The 18066-nt window shown below is 38.3% G+C and overlaps 1 long non-coding RNA gene across 2 annotated transcripts; it reads left to right on the forward strand.

Moving 5' to 3' along the window:
• Window positions 1-2696: 2696 nt before the first annotated feature.
• Window positions 2697-16220, forward strand: LOC307155744. Of its 2 annotated transcripts, none has more exons than XR_013820561.1 (5): window positions 2697-3083; window positions 4008-4188; window positions 6363-6428; window positions 7681-8030; window positions 16141-16220. It is a non-coding gene; the product is annotated as an uncharacterized lncRNA (long non-coding RNA). The 2 variants fall into 2 exon arrangements; XR_013820562.1 differs by having other exon boundaries at window positions 7790-8030.
• The last annotated feature ends 1846 nt before the right edge of the window (window positions 16221-18066 follow it).

Consider the following 18066-nt stretch of genomic DNA (forward strand, 5'->3'; position numbering starts at 1 on the left):
AGAAGACTCGCCGCTAAGGGTCGCTGTTGTTTAAACTGTAGTTTGCACACGTTACATGTCCTTCATTACGCGTTTGAGAAACTTTAGTCTACAGGATTATAAAAGGCCTGCAACACTTTACATTAGTGTCCACTTATCACGTGTTAATAAGCAATTAGCTACTGCAATAAGGATATTAATAACGATTTTACAAGCAGTAGCCTAGGCTACCACAAAAGTCTTTCTAGCCTAGGCTATCAGTCAACATGGAGACTGTGATTTAAAATGTAACCAAGGCCAAGGTCATTATCTATCTCAGAGACCCAAGAACCTCGAGATAGAAATGCGCTCTTCTGATGTTAGAAATGGTTCATTGTCTGGTTAAACTCCCGTTTAGTTCTCTGCAGATTCAAATCAACATAGTAAAGTGCTGTATAATGTCAAGCGATGCTCTGCGTGACACTCAACTGATGCAGTGCACGAGACACTCACAGCCACAGGACATTCAGGACGTTTAACCCAAACCAAGTGACCTTTGTGAATGAACAGAGTGGACTCTTCACTTAAACGCCCTTCATAACGTGTGGCGGGGTCAAGAAAATAACATCATTAAACATCAATAACATCAGAATGGACATTCTTAAGCCCTACAAAATGCACACATGCATTTTTCACGTATACTGAGTAGGCCTAATTATTAACGCACGTTCCGCTAATTGTGCGCGCGTATTCGTATAAAGTAATTCCAATAAATTGTAAAGTGAAGATTGCTTTTAAACTCCTTTAAAAAAAAGGAAACGAAACTATTTGCGGCAGACCCCTAAGCACCTTCAATAATAATAATAATAGCTAATAATGATAATTATAATGCTTAGAATGTCATACAGAAGATGAGGCCTAATTAAAACAAATGATGAAGAGAAAATGAACGAGAGTATTTCAATTATGTATTTCTTTTTATTAGAAAAGAGCATACAGTGGGCCAATCAGAGCAAACGGATGCAGTGGATATCAAGAAACAGTTATTATGACCAATTTCCAACAGAATTTTCCGCACACGCGCTCCCTAAATGCCATAATTATGGTCATAAAAATCATCAAACAGTAAGTAGCCTACCTTTAATGAAGACCATTCAAAGGTCAGTGACATAGCCAAGGATTTAGACAAAATTAATGTTAAGGATATGAATTTGTTATAAATAAAATATTCAAATTATATTAGTGATTTATTTGTACATCAATAATATTGTTCAAATCTGTTTAGGATATTGAAGTGATCTTTGTCGTCCCAGGCTGTTTCAGAAGTGAAAATGTGTATTAAGAAAGTTAAATGCCACACATGTCTGTAATATTTGGCTTATGCAGCAATATTATTTGTTTTAAGATCAGGATTCAAAACCTTGGACTAGACACTAGAGGACAATTGGATCCTTGACCATGATGAGTCCATGACTGGTAAGAACTTATTCTATTATGAAGTGCTTTTATCATTACAATTTGCTTAACACATGCTTTTGAAAATATATATTCCATGGTCTTACCATGTGCAGATTATAGAAGTTAAATAACAGTTTTAAAGACATTCCATGTTCCAAAGTTTAAATCGTTTTTTTGCTATTTATTAACTTCAATTTTACTTCATTGGCTGACATATCTGACATATTTATAATACATTATTTTAAGTAGTAGGTACATTACTTCTGTGTTAGGCAATATGGTTGTATTTAACATTCCACATGTGAACAGGCTAGTTTTTTAGACAAACTGATAAAGACAGCAAACACTAGGTCTACTAAATTAACAAACCAAACATGTGTACGCGCATTTAACCAGGAGCGTTTTTGCAAGTTTGCTTCGTAAAAAAATAAACTATTTCTAACCCAAAACAGCTTATAGGATTTCAGCGCGAACTCTTCCACATTAGAAAATCCACAAAATCTCGATTTACGCCACAAGAATCACTAATATATGTGCCCTTTTCATTTTGAGTACAGTATCTGAAATAATTCTCATGATTTAATAAAGGAGCATATTGGGGATTTCATATTGGCATAAGATTTTGATAGCATATTGTTTTGGGTTCGTATATGGAAATATGGCACACAAGTCACAATTGCAAAAAGTGTCCCTCATTACCATAATCCACTTTATTAATATAATTCTCTACAACCTACATATGGCTATCAGATTGATTTTTAAAGCATCGTTGCACTTACACTCTTGCATTTTCTTGCATAGACCCAAAATCAGCTTTATTGGACAAGTGTGTTTGCATCGGTTCGGGCAGCTTACTTGGAAACATAGCAATCAGACACATGATAACAGAGTAAGAGTGCAGTCAAAGAAAGATGTTGGCTACCTATAGTGAGTTACCATGTAAATGTGCGCATATTTGAAAGGATAAATATAGCCTACTTTTACAAAGTTTCACAAACCTCTTACTCATTTTAAAAGGCAAATATTGCAGGGGAATGCTGAAACTATAGGCATGACTTAATTCATTTTAGGTTAGGTAACTATAGGAACTCTGGAACCTATAGGCGACACTCTGACGCGCGCGCGCTCAGTAAACCAGGGAAAGCGCGCGCGCAAAAGGGAGAGAGAGAGAGGGAGAATTGTGATTGGTCGCTCGGCTGCCTGCTGCTGGAGTGACGTCACTGCAGGAGAGAACTGCCAGAGGAGGATGCATTTAGTCAGAAACTAGACTCTCTCAAGCCGGAGAGAGAGAACATCAGATCCACAGGGCGAATGAGAACATCGCGTGCAGGTTTCATAAAGTAAACCTTGCATCTCCTCTCACGTCCATGCACGAACACTGTAAGCATGCTTTTCAAGGGTGGAATTCCCCATCTTGGAAATTAAACTGCCCGTTCCAATCCCTGGATGGCTGAGACGTAACATTCGATGGCTGAATACTTAAGGACTGCGAGTTTTGAACGGAAAACGCATCACTGAAGAGATGCACGGAAGAGTTTGGCGTCTGCGCAGATTTCAGCGTCATGCTCTTTAACGCAAGACGCACGGGAACCTCTATTTGTCCCCGACACACGGCCACTCATAGCTTACTTTCTGACAGAGAGGAATATGTGCGTCAATTGTTTAAAGTAAGATTTTTGAATTACCTCAATTATGTCTGCTTACTCTTTGTGCATTTTTAAAAATGAACGGACTCATAGTACAGCTTGAATCACTGTTTGGTCACAATAAATTACAACTCTTATAGACTGTAGTCCATAAGTTGACTTTAAATGCATATTTGTAAAAATGCATGTATAATCCTGACATTTGACATGAATTGCTTATAACTGACCCCATGTGACAGACAAGGCCATGTTCAGTGGTAAGTGCATGTGGCCCTCAGAACACTGTCTGGACTTTGTGCACTCTCAGCATATAGCATATCTGGAACATTTGTTGTTCTGTAGCCCTTTAATACCTTGGTCTTGAAATGAGTGGCATGTGTTTTGGTGAAGAATGATCTGTTTATTGCACTACTCTTGTAGCCTATATATTTATATTTAGCCTATAATGTACGCTCTATATGTTACCTTACGATGCACGCATATATAAACGTCTTTTATAAACTATTTGGGTTTAGACTGAAATCAAACTGCAAAAAGGCCTTACCTTTCGCAGTTTCTCAATTATAATGCACGGCATAAATGATGCATGATGTAGACATGTGGTGTGATTGTTGGGGCCTAACGAGCCAAATGAAACGGTTAGACCTAATAATCGTCATTTTAAAAGATTATTACTGACCGGAAGGCAGGGACAAAATCCTGTTTAAATCGGTTTGATGAATGGAAACCCTGACAATAACTCCAAAGGCTCAATTTGAAACGCATCCAGACAGAAACCGCAACTTGTGGATTATGTCTTCACCACATAATCCACATTCAGCACCTCATAAGTCCTTTCAACACTTGACTTGTTAACAGTATTTACAGGTCTATAAAAAGAGTCAATTAAATGGAATTTCAGTGTCATTTGTTTTATTGCGCATTAACCCTGTTTTCATTTATCAGGTCAACTTTATGAGATGTTCCACATTTAAAAAAGTGTTGACAGGAGGTAGTTGCTGTCTTTGGTTATCTAGCTGTATGAGTGTTTATCTTCCTTCATAAAGCTAGATAACCGAAAGTAGAAACGTCCTCCTTAACTGCATGTGGACAAGTTGAAGCAATGATTGCAGGGAAACTGCATGAGGTAAGCAGGCCCCTCTGTGGGAATCATACAGGCACTTTAAATCACTGCAATGTTAAGGAATATACGATCATAAATAATGTTTTCAATACACCTTTGGGCGCGTGCACGTTTGTGAACACATTAACTATTTCAATTTCAGACAATTTCGTAAACGTAGTGCCTTAGTTTAAAAAAATAAAACGATTTAACGTGTTTGGCACTATAAAATGACTACATTTACACTATTATTTTTTTTTTTTTTATTGCTTATTTTACTCCATAATTGTTTCTTAAAGTTATCATTTGACCTATCAAGATTGGTTTTGTTGGCAAAGGTGGTGTTTAGTCTGACAAATAGGCTATTTAAAAAGCTATATAAAAGAAAGCCTAATATTTACTTAGGCTATACATCACAATACTAATTTGTAGGACTGTTTTGTATTTTAAATTTCATGCAAATGAAAAACTTTGGTCAGTAGCCTAGTGTTGTGCATTGTTAACTTTACGCGGACTAAGTTTATAAACTTCCTAGCTAGTTCCCATTCCCAAACTGCTTCCTGCTTCAACCCACCCGATATCATTTACCTAAACCAGGCAAAACTCATTGCTGTTATTACGCCTGCTTTTGTTCCGCACCTGACACGCGCAAATGAGGCCTGCGTTATAATAATGCGCGTGTATCGGTTCTCAATCTTGGTATGATCTAGAAAAAGGGACTCCATGTGGATTTTACAATTAGTCTGTTACTAATCGAGGATAAATTAGCGCTCAAATGCTCGCGGTTGTTAATCTCTTCTCTCATTATGACACATAAGAATGTCAGACTCATCCTAAGATGATCTTTTTAAACATGGCTACAAAATGGCTTCCTGCGTGTTGGTCACGCTGACAGATTTAAAGACAAAATTATGCAACATTTTTATTCATTTATTTATTTTAAAAATGCACTAAAGGATTTCAGACGAAATCATTTTTATCTTTTTTTTTATATAAACTTGCTAGACATTTTTGCCTCCCAAAATATATATTTTTAATTATAAAAGAGGCAGGCCATTCAAGTCATTTTTGTATGAACTTCGATCTGGGTAAAAAAAAAAAAATTTGAACGTGACGTCATTGACTCACTCGCAATCACAAATCATAAGCTATGACATCATGCTGAAGCAGCTTCATTATGATTGGCCATTAATCTGCCTGTAGGCCTATACACGTCAAAGATGAAGCGGGAAATAATGCAGAATGGATTTTTTTTAATCCCTGTGTCCTTTTTTATGACATAAGACGTAATTGTGAGACAGCACTCCTACACCACTGTAAAAAAGACTAAACAAAATGTTAGTTGAAAATGTTTAGAGTTCAAAATCATAAGAAGTGTAAGCGCTTTTGGAGCACCGCGTCACGCAGAGCAACACACACACACACACACACTCTAGTCTGTGTGTTACGATGCTCTTTAGTAAACCTAGCCTATATTCAAAAATACTTTATCATTAAATAAAAAAGTCTGAGTAAAATATGTGTTCTAGTGAGAAAACAAACTAGCCTACCAACTAAATGAAAATCCTGACGCAATATCATTTTTCTTTTTTTCTTTTTTTAATCCAATGGCGTGTATAGGCTACTTAAAATGTAGGAAAATTTAACCTGATTTTATGGACTTAGTAAATTTCCTGGCCTGAAAGTCCTTGTTTTACTGCTCTAAGGATAATACTAAATACACAAGATGCATATTTTTATTTTCAGAAACAGTCAGAAAGGTTTCTAACTTAAGGCTACAAAATAGGATGTGTAAACACTATCAGAGTGCCAATTAAACTGAATGAATAGAAGAAAAAAAATAATCTTGATAATTACATCTTAAAGAGAAAAAAAAGGTGTAAAATTGTAAGAACTCACAAAGAAATTATAGAGACCAAAAAAAAAAAAAAAAGTGTAATGAGCTGACTAAGCAGATTTACATTCTCTATATTTGCCACACTCCAAAAAAAAAGTTTAAAATGCATTCACATTCACAAGTGTGATTTAAGGTGCAAATTAGGCCTTAGGTCAACTTTTTAATTCAAGGTTGTCTGGCTTTTTTTTTTTTTTTCGTTTGTAAATTATATATAATAATTAATGGATAAAATGTATGTGTGTTTGTATGTAAAAATAAATTGTCTCATCTAAATTTCTTTTATTACTCCAACTTACTGTAGCCTCTCAAACTGCAGTGTCTTTGTGAGAGACCAGAGGACTGGAGCTAAGGGAAAAAACGCCATCTGGTAAGTGCAATCAAAGCGTATTACAATGCAACATTGTAATTAGAACAATTAGTTGTATAGTTAATCTGATTCAAACACACAGTACATCATAAAGTATATGCTAATGAATGCATGCACTTGAAAGGAGCCAAATGCAAATAGTAATCCTTAATCAAGTCCAAGACACTACATGCATTACATGAATCTTTCATCAGAAAATCTATATATCTATTAATCTCTCTTTCTAACATATATGCATATTCATGTTCTGTATTTATGCATATGTGAGTTTTTCCCTCTCATCAAAGCCTCAACGATCCTCAGGCATTCTTTGACAAATTGCATATATAAATGTCAGTTATAGATATTTAGCCTTTAAAGACACTAATATCAGTTTCACATTTGTGCTAGCCACAAATAATTTCTTTACAGTAAAAGTGCATGTCATAATCTTAATTATTCTACATATTAATGTTGCATTATGCTCTATGGCATATGTTTACTTGTGCTTTCAAATCGTTTCGGGCAGACGTTGTGCAGTTCACACACACATATTAGCAAATGAATAAGGAAAGGGCTCGCTATAGCTGTTAATCATAACAGGAAAAAAGCACAAAGCGCATAATTATCTCAAGACAAATCCCTCAAAGGCATGACCCGTGCGAAAAAAAAAAGAACGAAAATAAATCTAAATCGCAATGCGTTTTAACATGGCTGAGAATACGTGGTTAGTGTGACTGCAGGACATTAGGCCAAAGGCTTCAATGCGATGAATGATCAGAGAGAGGAAATTATATGTCCGTCTCCATCTCGATAATGATAAGAATGTATGGGCCACTATCACATCGCATATTACTTTATGTAAAATTAATGTGAGCAAAGAAATTCTGTCATCATTCATTAACAGTGATCTTTTCCAGCTAAACTGGTTACCTAGCACAATTGAATAAGGGTTATTCAATGAAATTATGGGTGGACAGTAATTGATGTGGGCTGATTCAGTATACCTTCACAGTGACCAGCATTGGCAATCGCACAGCTATGATAACACAAAAAGCCGGACGTGCGTGCCTTTGCACGATTCATGTAGTGCTAATGCACAACTATTAACATTACTAATAGGGGATTGTCTGTCCCTGGTCAAGTTGCTTAGCATGACAGCAACAAGCTTATATAATCCAAAGAAATGATATATAGTAGTAGCCATGACATCTGCTTTGGCAGTGCTAAAAAGGGGCTTTTTGTCCTTTATTTTCTTGTTTCCCCTTGCCAGCCATTTACACTGCCTTTTTGGAGCAAGAGAGAGAGAGGGAAAAAATGGTGCAATTGTCCAAATGAAAGAAAAGAAAAATAATAGTCAACCCTCATCCTTCTTCAACCAGCTCCCCTCCCTTCTTCTTCAACGGAAGCATTTAGTGCCATCTGTGCCCCCGGAGAAAAGAGGGAAAAAAGAAAGGAGTGAGAGCCTACATCCCAAGTGCCAATGGGGACAAAGAGGCTGCCAGTTGCCACGGACCACCAGATGCTGGAAGACTGCAAGTCTGAATGAGGGGTGTGCTTTCAGGAAGCCATCTTGATGGAGAAACTGGCTGCTGCTTCCTAAAATGGCTGTGTTGGCATGAGGTAAGCTGCATCGTTGCCTATATCAGACTAGCTTGCCGCGTTATTGCGACTGATTTTAGCTCGACCGGTTGTGTTGCAAGGGAATTTGACACGTTGAGCAAACGAATGGGGCAAATCCTTACACGAATTTGTCTCGAAAATAGATTGAATGTGTTTCGTGGTTGTTCTGAGCGTAAGATTAGGCCCTGTCGCCCCAAATCATTTCCCTTAAAAAGACTATCACACTCTCATCTTTCCTGACTAATTAGCCCCGTTATCTATATGCACACACACAAATTTTGAAGCCCTCGTGCTTCTGTATACATATTTTCAAACGGAACGTAGCTATTAATTCACGCGCTCACCCCGTTAATTGACTGGAGGTCGTGTTATGCGTTTGCAAAGGACAAATCCGTGCAACTAAATCCTGAGCCATGCCAGTTCAACGATGACACAAAAAATGACCAGGTGACCAGATTTTCAGATGAAACCAAAAAAGCGAGAGCTGCTCGAACTCTCTCGAGAGACTAAGTTAATTGACATACTGCATCCTCTTGACCAATGCAACCGAGTCGACCCGGACTGAAGAGCACTTTTGTTTCTGCCGCTTAATGATACACTAAATCGCTGGCACAAAGGTGCCAAGTGCCCCTCACCACATTACAAAAAGCATGTACCGACTTTAATGTTGCAGAATGTGCCATGTTTTTAATGATATTTGGTGCCTCGCCTCGACAAACTAGCCACAGTTTGTATCATTAGCTGGTCAGAAAGTGAGAGGTGCAAAACATCACATTGCTCTCTCGGTTCACTAGGATGCTTTTACGCAGGCCGCTTGGTTACAGAGAGCTGCGTGTTATGTCATTGAAATGGATGGAAGACACTGAAATGTTCCTCACAAAGGTGAATGGTTGCGTCATAATGGATTGCTGGTGATACGCAGAGCTGTGCTGGTGTGTTTATTGCAGAAAATTATGAAAGTAGGTGGAACACAGGCATTCTGAAACATATTTGCTCTAGGAAGACAGATGGCTTTTGTGCTTTAACCAAAACAACACAGATGAATAAAACGCAAATATCCAAAATACATTGAAATGTATTGAGATGCGAAGATGAGACAAATGATGCGTCATCTACTGAATATTTAAAGCCATTGAATCCTCCTCGTAATAACAGAAAACCGTTTTTGCATACTTACTGAGCGTGGAAACCCTGTGTGCCTAAAAGACCTCGTTGTCCATAAATGAAAAAAAAAAAAAAAAAAAAAGACTGACATTTTATCCTAAAAAGAGGAGGCTTGGCAGAATAGCCCATCAAAAAAGACGTGTAAAAAAGATCACTGATGTACGGAAGGTGCCCGTGGAGCTTACAAATAAAGGAAACAATGATGCAAGCGCCTCTGTTAATGAAAAAGACCAGACAAGCTCTGCATATTAACATAATTGCATAGGAACAAGCAGAGAGGACTGAGCCCCCAATTAAAGGCACAGTGGCGCTTTAGAAACGGCACGTGGCAATGCTCTATATTTTGAATGTTTCGATTTAAATTTGAATTCAAATTGTTGCATTTCAAAGCAAAGACAAAAAAAAAAAGACTTTGATGTTATTGTCGTGCTTGTGTTCTATCTGCGTTCAGAAATGTTTTTTTTTTCTAGCAGAGATCTATAGTGTTTACATGCATTCTGGAAATTTCCAGGGATGAATACACACTCAAATGTGCAGTGTAAAAATCTGTCTATTCTGGATGCAAACACTATTTTTGCAATATTGCTTTCTCTGTTTTGCATGTGACAGACAAGAACAATTTCTGTCCTTTTTTTTAAAGAAATACCCATAGGTTTTAGGATTTCTCATGGGCCTTGATGATTACACACAGTGAACTGGTTAGACACAAAGCTAGAGATTTAAGATTTAACACAGCCCATTTGTGTCAGTAGATGTTATTAATATATGGAAATAGTTATATCCGTCTACATGCGGGAGGGGGGGGGATTTTTCAAAACTAAGAGTCTCTATTTCTATATATTTTAAACTAGTAGCATGGAAATGAGAGTCTGCACCTTTAATATGGAATTTCTAATTAGGCTGTGTATCTTGCAGGAGGGGGAGGGGTTTCCTCCCTCTGCATCTCTCAGGGTTTTATGTAAAAGACCTTCAGTGCTTAAAAATCTCAGATAGGGACACAGAACTCATTTTATACTCTTGAAAAGAGAGTCTAATGCAATACTGTTACACAACAATATTGCATTTTCCTAGGTGGCAAATAACACTATCAGAACTGGAGATGGTTTAACAGCAAATTTGTGTTCACGAATATATGAAGCAAGAATAAATGTTCAGGTTTGCATGTGTTGGTGTTGGTTGTGTGAGTATATGCGGTCGAGCAGGGGGAGTGGATGCTTGTCAGAGCATAATGTGACTGCTGCAGAGCAGTGGCTGAAAAGTGTTAATTATGCCGCTTGGCACGGTGCCAAACCCATACCAGATTTTTCCAGTTTTCAATATGCAAATCACGCTCTGAACTGTGTATTGTTTTTGTGGTTTACCAGTTCTTTGTGTTTTCAGTCAAACAGAATGCGCGCGCAAATATTTGCGTCGTATGGGTAAAAATTTAATGTTTTTGTTTTGTTTTTTAACAATTGCACTATATTGCTGTGAAACAATTCCAGTCCAAATGCATATAAGCATATATGCACAAATGGAATTATTTCAAGGAATTCTAATCATATTCCTTGTCATTTGGATTACTGTCTAGTAGCGGTCCAGCTTAATGTGCTTGATGGATGTGGATTTTTAGGTATGACTCTGATTATATTTTTTTTTCCCATGGACTGAAAAGGGCAAATCCTTGAAATGTCTCCCAAGGTGTCTGGCGCAATAATCACTTTAACACAAGGTCATTTGCATCTGTGTATATGATGATAAATGTGTTTTATTGGTGTGTGTCAAGAAAGTCAGTCAGTTTTTGTTTTTTTTACACAAACTCTCCTTACACATATTCAAGCGTCAATAGCAATACCACAAATGATGATTTGCGATAAATAAAGAGCAAATCTTCAGCTGTAGGTTCTGTGTTGGTAAACAGTTTGATAGTGCCCACATTATTATTCCAGACCCCTCTCCTCTTCTACAATGGCAGCATTGTACGGCGAGCACTTGACGTGGGTCCGCGGTCCCCCCTGTTTCCCACCATTGTCTGTACGGATGGAGTGCCAGAGACAGTGGAGGGTAATAAGCTGAGAAAGATGCTCAGGCCCAGACAGAGCCAGATGCCTAAATTAGCACCAAAACCCTAAGAGACTATCCTCAGGGAACGGCTGAGGGCTTTATTTCTCATCCGTGCAGTGTGTTAGCGCCATTGTATGCTTGTGCAGCCCGGAATTGCGTGATCATTTGCACAATCATGTGTGCTCGCGCGAGTAGATGTGACGTATTTTTGCAGTGCATGCTAGAGTATCGAGTTGTTCTTGTTATGCAAAGGGTTTGTAATTCATATCCATGTGTATTCTAAAGGGGCAGCTTTGTGTATTCTTAGTATGTGCAGTTTAATCTTTTTATTTGATATAATGCATACAAATAAAGGTTATTTATTGGCATTGATGGTTCCTTGAAGAACCTTTAGCATCCATGGAACTATTCAGTTCCTTTAGAGTATAAACATCTTAGACAAAATGATTCTTTTAGGGGCTGTTCACTGAAAGCTTCTTTGGAGAACCAAAAATGGTCATCGCTTTGAAAAAAGCGTGTATGCAGCACGTATGCAACAAAGTATATATTAATGCATTCTGCATGTAAAATTCGAGTTGAATCTGTAGGATAGTTTGTTCCTCTCCTCCCTTCTGCTAGGGCACAGCAGTTGGCCAAGCTATTAATTAAAGCTCCATTACAATATATTACCCAGCAAAATGGAGACAGTGATACCACAGAGAAAGTTTACACTGGGACAGCGACAGTATTTCACAGCAAAGCAAAAAGGGGAATCACAAAGAAAGGAGGAATTATTTATGCTAAATAAAATAGAAAAAAAAAAGTTCCGCAGAACAGTTGGAGGACTTGAAAGCGATGAAAGCCTACGAGGACAGTCACCATCTGAGGTTTTCTGTTCTCGGTGGGGGAAAAAAAATCGAGTGAGATAAACAATTGACGTTAATAAATACACTGATGATGAACAATAAAATATGGAGGAAACATGTGTTTGGTGGAGAATAGATGTGGAGGGGGAGGGCTTTTACTGTCTGGCTCAGTCTGTGGCCCCATGTGGCAGTTGCTGCAGCTGGCATGTTAATATCAAAGGCCTATGGGAGGTGGCTATCTGGGAATATTTGTCTGGCATACTAACAGTTTTCTTCCCATCATATGTCATCTTTATGTCCATTGCTATAGGGCTTCACATATTTATTTCTAAAAGCCAGCTCTGTGACATTTCATTTCTTGCTCTTCTTGCTCTGATAAAAAAACTTTGTGCCACATTAGCTTTGGAAACGTATGTAATATGACAGCAGAGGCTTGTGGTGCTTTCTAAGAAAGAGGAGTCATATTTTTGGCGTGCGTTACCGAAGTCATCTCTCGAGGAAAGGTTGAGAATGGATAGTGTTAACGAAGGCACTTAACAAGGGTAGACTTTCATCAGTGGTCATAACTGAGAAATGAACAGTGGAGAGAAATGACTCAGAAGCATCTCTTGGGTTCGTGTTAAAGACCATTGTGTGTTTTATGGGAAAATTCCCCTTTTTTTCCCCTTGTGGATACCTCAGCTGTCGATCTCGTTTTAATCTGGGGATAAACACGATTATCCCGCGAAGGGTTGTTCTTAGCTTTGTATCAGCTACGGGGGAGCTTTGAAATTCTTTCCCCCACCTTTTTCTCCCCGTCCTTGGACGAGTGGTCATGAAAAGCTTGGGATTGGGATTCCTCTGGCTGGAATAACAGGCAGCAAAAAGAACCGCAGTCAGCAGAGTGGTAGATCTAAACTGAACTATTAGACGCAGGTAATCCAGAACGACAATGGAGACGTTAGGATCACCGAATTGTACGGCACCTTAATCATGACCTGCTGCTAAGATTGACAGCTGGATGAAAGTGAGCATTGCACCTTAAAGGGATAGTACACCCTAAAATGAAAATCGTCATTCATTCACCCTCATGTTGCTCCAAACCTCAAAAAAAGTCAGATTGCCTTTCAAAATATTTGTGTGTGTGTGTATATTCAACCGAAAAAAGAAAGTGTGGAACAACATGAGGTTGAGTATTTTTATGTGAATAATGCATTAAAGTGGGGTTTTACGCTGAATCTAAGTACCCTCACGCGACTTCAAATCAGTTTAAATGACAAATGCACTTTTTTGTTCCTTATTATTCATTCCATGCCATTAAAATAATAAGTTCTGTATCGTATTGAGAGCATAACCTTGAAAAAAATGAGGTCACTTAGGAAAGCAGTTCTTTCAGACTTTTCTTTTGTTGATAACAATGAAGAGTGCTAAAGATGAGGTTGGAATAGCCTGTCTAGAGTTGCGTTGAAAAGATCTGGCAATGTAATTTTTAGTAATAAAGCAATAAAATGAGACCGAAGCTTTAGGTCTTCTCTGCAAATCCTTAAAGCAGCCACTCACAGGAACGTCAATAAACTGTATCCTGGAGGACGCTAGAGTAAAGGCCAGGACTAGGAATTCAAAAACAGGAGAGTGGAGACCAGGGAACACTTAAACCTCCATCATGGCCCCACCATTATAAAAGACCTTGGGATATAATTATCCTCACTTTGTAGCTTTGCTTCGCTTTTTGCCCACTTTACATCCTAATGAGGAGAATTACCATCGCTTTTAAAGTGTACATAGAAAAGAAATATATGTTGTTTAATGTTGTAAGTTTTCGAATTTCTTGAAACGTCATTTGTGGATCTATCATGATTACTCTAAAAATTGATGGTTCACCAAAAAATAAAACGTCTGCCATTGTTAACACACAACATTGGACCCCTTTGACTTTCATTGTACGGACAAGAGAAATATGATTTTGTGTTCGTTAAGGCGAGTAAATGAAAGGATGTGCGATCCTCGTTATTTCTTTCAGAGTCAAGTTCAAGTTCAATGTCTGTAGGAGTCCCGGCCAGACTGGGAACTTCTTCATCCACCCCTGTGAACCAGCTCACCCCTTGTAACCCACACCCTATCTGCCCCTGTCCCCCACCCCTGTCGTTTTGGTGGCCGGCTGGAGGGGGCCGTTGCTAAGGGAGCGAGAGCTGGCTGGCCCAGCAATGCGCTGGTGAAAAGGCCCGCCTGTCAAAGTGTCTGAGGGAAGTCAGGCTGGTTGGCTCACCCCTCCTTACACACACTCTTATATATACACGGCGTACTTGGGTGTGAGTGTGTGTGTGTTCTAGACCCTGGGAATGGCAGCAAGCACTTTATATTCATCAGCCCCCCACCTCCCCTTGTCACAGTGACTTTGGTAAACAGCACCCCCCCGCCCACCCCCCACACACTAAAAAGTCTAGTCTACTTCCATCCCATAATCCTCCTCATCGCAACTTCTCATCTAGGAACAATATCTGAGGCTGTTGGTAAAAATGATCCCTGGCCTTTGGCTCTACAGTGTGAATACACGTTCCACTCTTAGGCCTTTGCTCAGCTGCGAAGATATCAGGAACTTTTTAATATTATGGGTCTACTATAATCAACATAGAATGTCATGAAGGGCTCTGTCCTCATTACAGTAGAGTGTGGTGATGAGAACAAGTGAGAGTTGAGTGAGTGTGTGTTTTCTTGAGGTCTCATTCAAGGCTGAGGACGAGAACTGAGAATAAAAGGCCAGTGATTTGCATAAGCTGCATGCTGTCTGAGGGTTTTGGGACGGGGACGGGGGTGGGGGGGGAGATATGCAGGAATATAAAAAAAGAGACAGAAAGAAACCCCACATTGTAGAGGCGCAGAAAGAGAGAGGGGGCTTGAATGAAGCAGAGGGTGAAAATTGACAGAGAAAAGGGTCTTGCCAAGACTCCTGCAGGGATTAAATTGTCCATAAACCTCTCTACATATAATTTGGGAAAACTGGTAATGGCGTTGGTACAAATCGTACACAAATTCTGAGGGTGACGGGGTATAGAAAAGATTCGCACCACTTTTGGAAGCAAATGAAGAATGAGGAATTGTAAACAAATACGGTCAATGAATGTAAAGGTGTCGGGAAGTTGTATGCATTACCCTTCTCTAGATAACCAAATTTGTTTTACCGCATTATTTGAAGAAAAATAAAATACTTAAAATGATCTTGAAATGTCATCCTTATAAGACTATAATGACTAAGCTGAGTGAACATGGTGAAAATTGTAGAATAACACACACACACAAAGAAAAACCATATTACCACACTGTAATTTAGATGCTTGATTGCTCTCATTAAAATGAACAATTGAAAAAGCCACCAATATGGATTCCAACCTTTCCAAAATCTGCAACCTTTGAATTTTAGGCGTTACAAACCCATAATTCCTCTTTCATCTATTTGTGGTGAAAAACAAAAGCCATTAAAAATGGTTGAAGGTGTGTTTGCATTGCGTTGTGTTGTGTTTCAGTTCACCATTTTCGTAGTAGCTAGACAATTCTAAAAACTCTTCACATAGACATTTACATTACATTTATGCATTTAACAGACACTTTTATCCAAAGAGACTTCATCAAAGAGCCAACAATCGTTGTAGTACACAATGACAGGTTTATTAGACAACTAGATTAGGAAACCAGCTAAAGAAGTGAAGAAATGCAGAAAATAGAAGAGAATGGTTGTCATTTGCATTTCAGTCGATCAGATGTTTTGAGACGTTAAAGACCACAAACTTCAGTTTTGGCACACAGGATTATTTTTCTATTATAGAAGTATTTTATTTTCCTTTCAGAAATGTAGAAAACAACGTCAGAGGCTTTATTTATCCCTTGTGACCATGCAACTCCATATCTTTGCATCTATTTCTAATGTTCATTTTCATATCGTTTTTATAATGTATGCCAATGACTAACATTACTGTGGTAATCTTCACTTGAGTTTTGATTGTGCACATTCTTGTCCATTCCATGTATCATAACAGTAAGCCATGTGATATTTATCTTCTTTTGTTCTCTCTCTCTCTAACCAGGCTCCTGTCCAAAATCCCCATCATTGTCATCAGCTTCCAGAGAAACTGAGGCCATCCAGCTACGTTTGACTCAAATGGTCAATCACATCACCTCAGGAATCCAGCGTCCAGCATCTCTTCCAGATGGTTCGCTGTGAAGATTAAATAAGCAGACGTGAGGGATGGATTTCAAAATGTGCACTAATTGATTTCACTGGGTGTCTTAAAACCGTTCAGTCTTCAAACAAACACTAATACCGGATGGGTATGTGGATTGGGAACACATTTGGGCTGTTCAACCAGTTAATTCTTAGATATTAAAAAATGTGTCGGACAATCTTATTAGTTTTGTACACACTGAAGAGAATAATGTGCCTTAATGTGTCAAATGTTTACAATGAGATTTGGCATTACTGAAACAAAATGTCAATATCTGTGATCCGCCCTTCTTTAATGCTTCCTTGTCTTACATAAAATGAACTTTCATGCTTGAGATGGGGAGCCTCATTTATTTGAGTGTGCATAAGCTAAAAACCACGCCAACGTTGTTCATATGTATATCTTTGACGTGGAAAAAGTGCTTAGAAGCACGTCAGGGTCTAAGCAGACGTATGCACTTTTCCTTGTGGCAGAGAGGCGGACTACTGCAGTTATTTAGGAATTCTTGCCGCTCGCCGTTCTCAAGTAAAGGATTTGGACGTTGACTGAAGCTCTTTTATATGTTAATGACATTAAACGCCATTAGGCGGCGTTTACAAGGCGGAGATCTGAAACCATTCAGCTGGGCACAATTTCAAGATCATTTGTGATTTATAAATTTCACATCTGGAAGAGAGGCGAACGCACGTTTTTGTGCGCATGTTCGTTCTCTGAATCACACACTTGAGAAATTATCGTAGGGATCAAGTGTAGGTTGTCAAGTGTAGTTTCATTTGATTTACAGAAAATTGTTTAACATGCATGGCTATGTATATGGTGTTTAATACATGTAGGCTAATTATAGCTAAATTTGTCTGATTGTGTGATGTATGAACATGAACGATGTAATGTGATGAATGATAAAACTGTAGCCTACTAATAAACATGCATTAAAGCTAGTCTGAATGGTTGTTGACATTGAAAAACCATTTCGGTATAGAAATGAACTTTAAAAAGGATGTGGACGTCAACCACAGCTTCACATGTATAGCCTAGTGGCCACAGGCTATTTTGTAATCAGCTTGACGGCTCAGAGTTCTGGCACTCCTGTCAGCACCTTGGACAGCACATAATAAAGTGTGGAAAATAACGAGCAATGAGTCACCTCCCTTATTGATGCAAAAATCACACACACGAAAAACAACATTTGGGCTGAGAATGAGTCAGCTTAATGCGCTTAAGGTGATGTGTTTGTGTTTTTAAGATTTGGAAAGGAGATCAAATATTTTCAATGGGATTTTCTTGATTGGCAGACTTTGTCAATGTGAAGCATATTTTTAAGTTGTAGTATAACTTAAAAGAGTATCAAAATATGTAACATATAAAGTAAACATTGAGGTTATTATAAGCAAAAAAATGAGTTTTAAAATGTTTATGACTGAGCTGGAATACTCATTTAAACACCTTGACAGCTGATGAGAAACACACCTTAATGTAAAACACTGGTTAAATTATATTGCGTCGTAAAAAGTATGATTCACACATCTATAAAGTCTCTTTGCCAAATTTCACAAGATTTAATCTTTAAGTAAAATTGAATTTGAATGGGTTTTCCCTCCGCGGTTCCAGAATCAAAAAAAACAAAACAATTTGAAGAGTTGCGAGTCTTGTAAATTAATCGTTCATTAAGCGTCAAACCTCAGCTAAACCTTTATACAAATTAGCATTGATATCTGTGTGTTCTGTGATCAAGGTGAAATCGTGCGGTAGCTTATAGGCTTAATGTGCGCTATATTTAATGATAGGCCT

The sequence above is a fragment of the Squalius cephalus genome, assembly GCF_949319135.1.
Source record: "Squalius cephalus genome assembly, chromosome: 3".
In the NCBI taxonomy this organism is placed as follows: Eukaryota; Metazoa; Chordata; class Actinopteri; order Cypriniformes; family Leuciscidae; genus Squalius; species Squalius cephalus.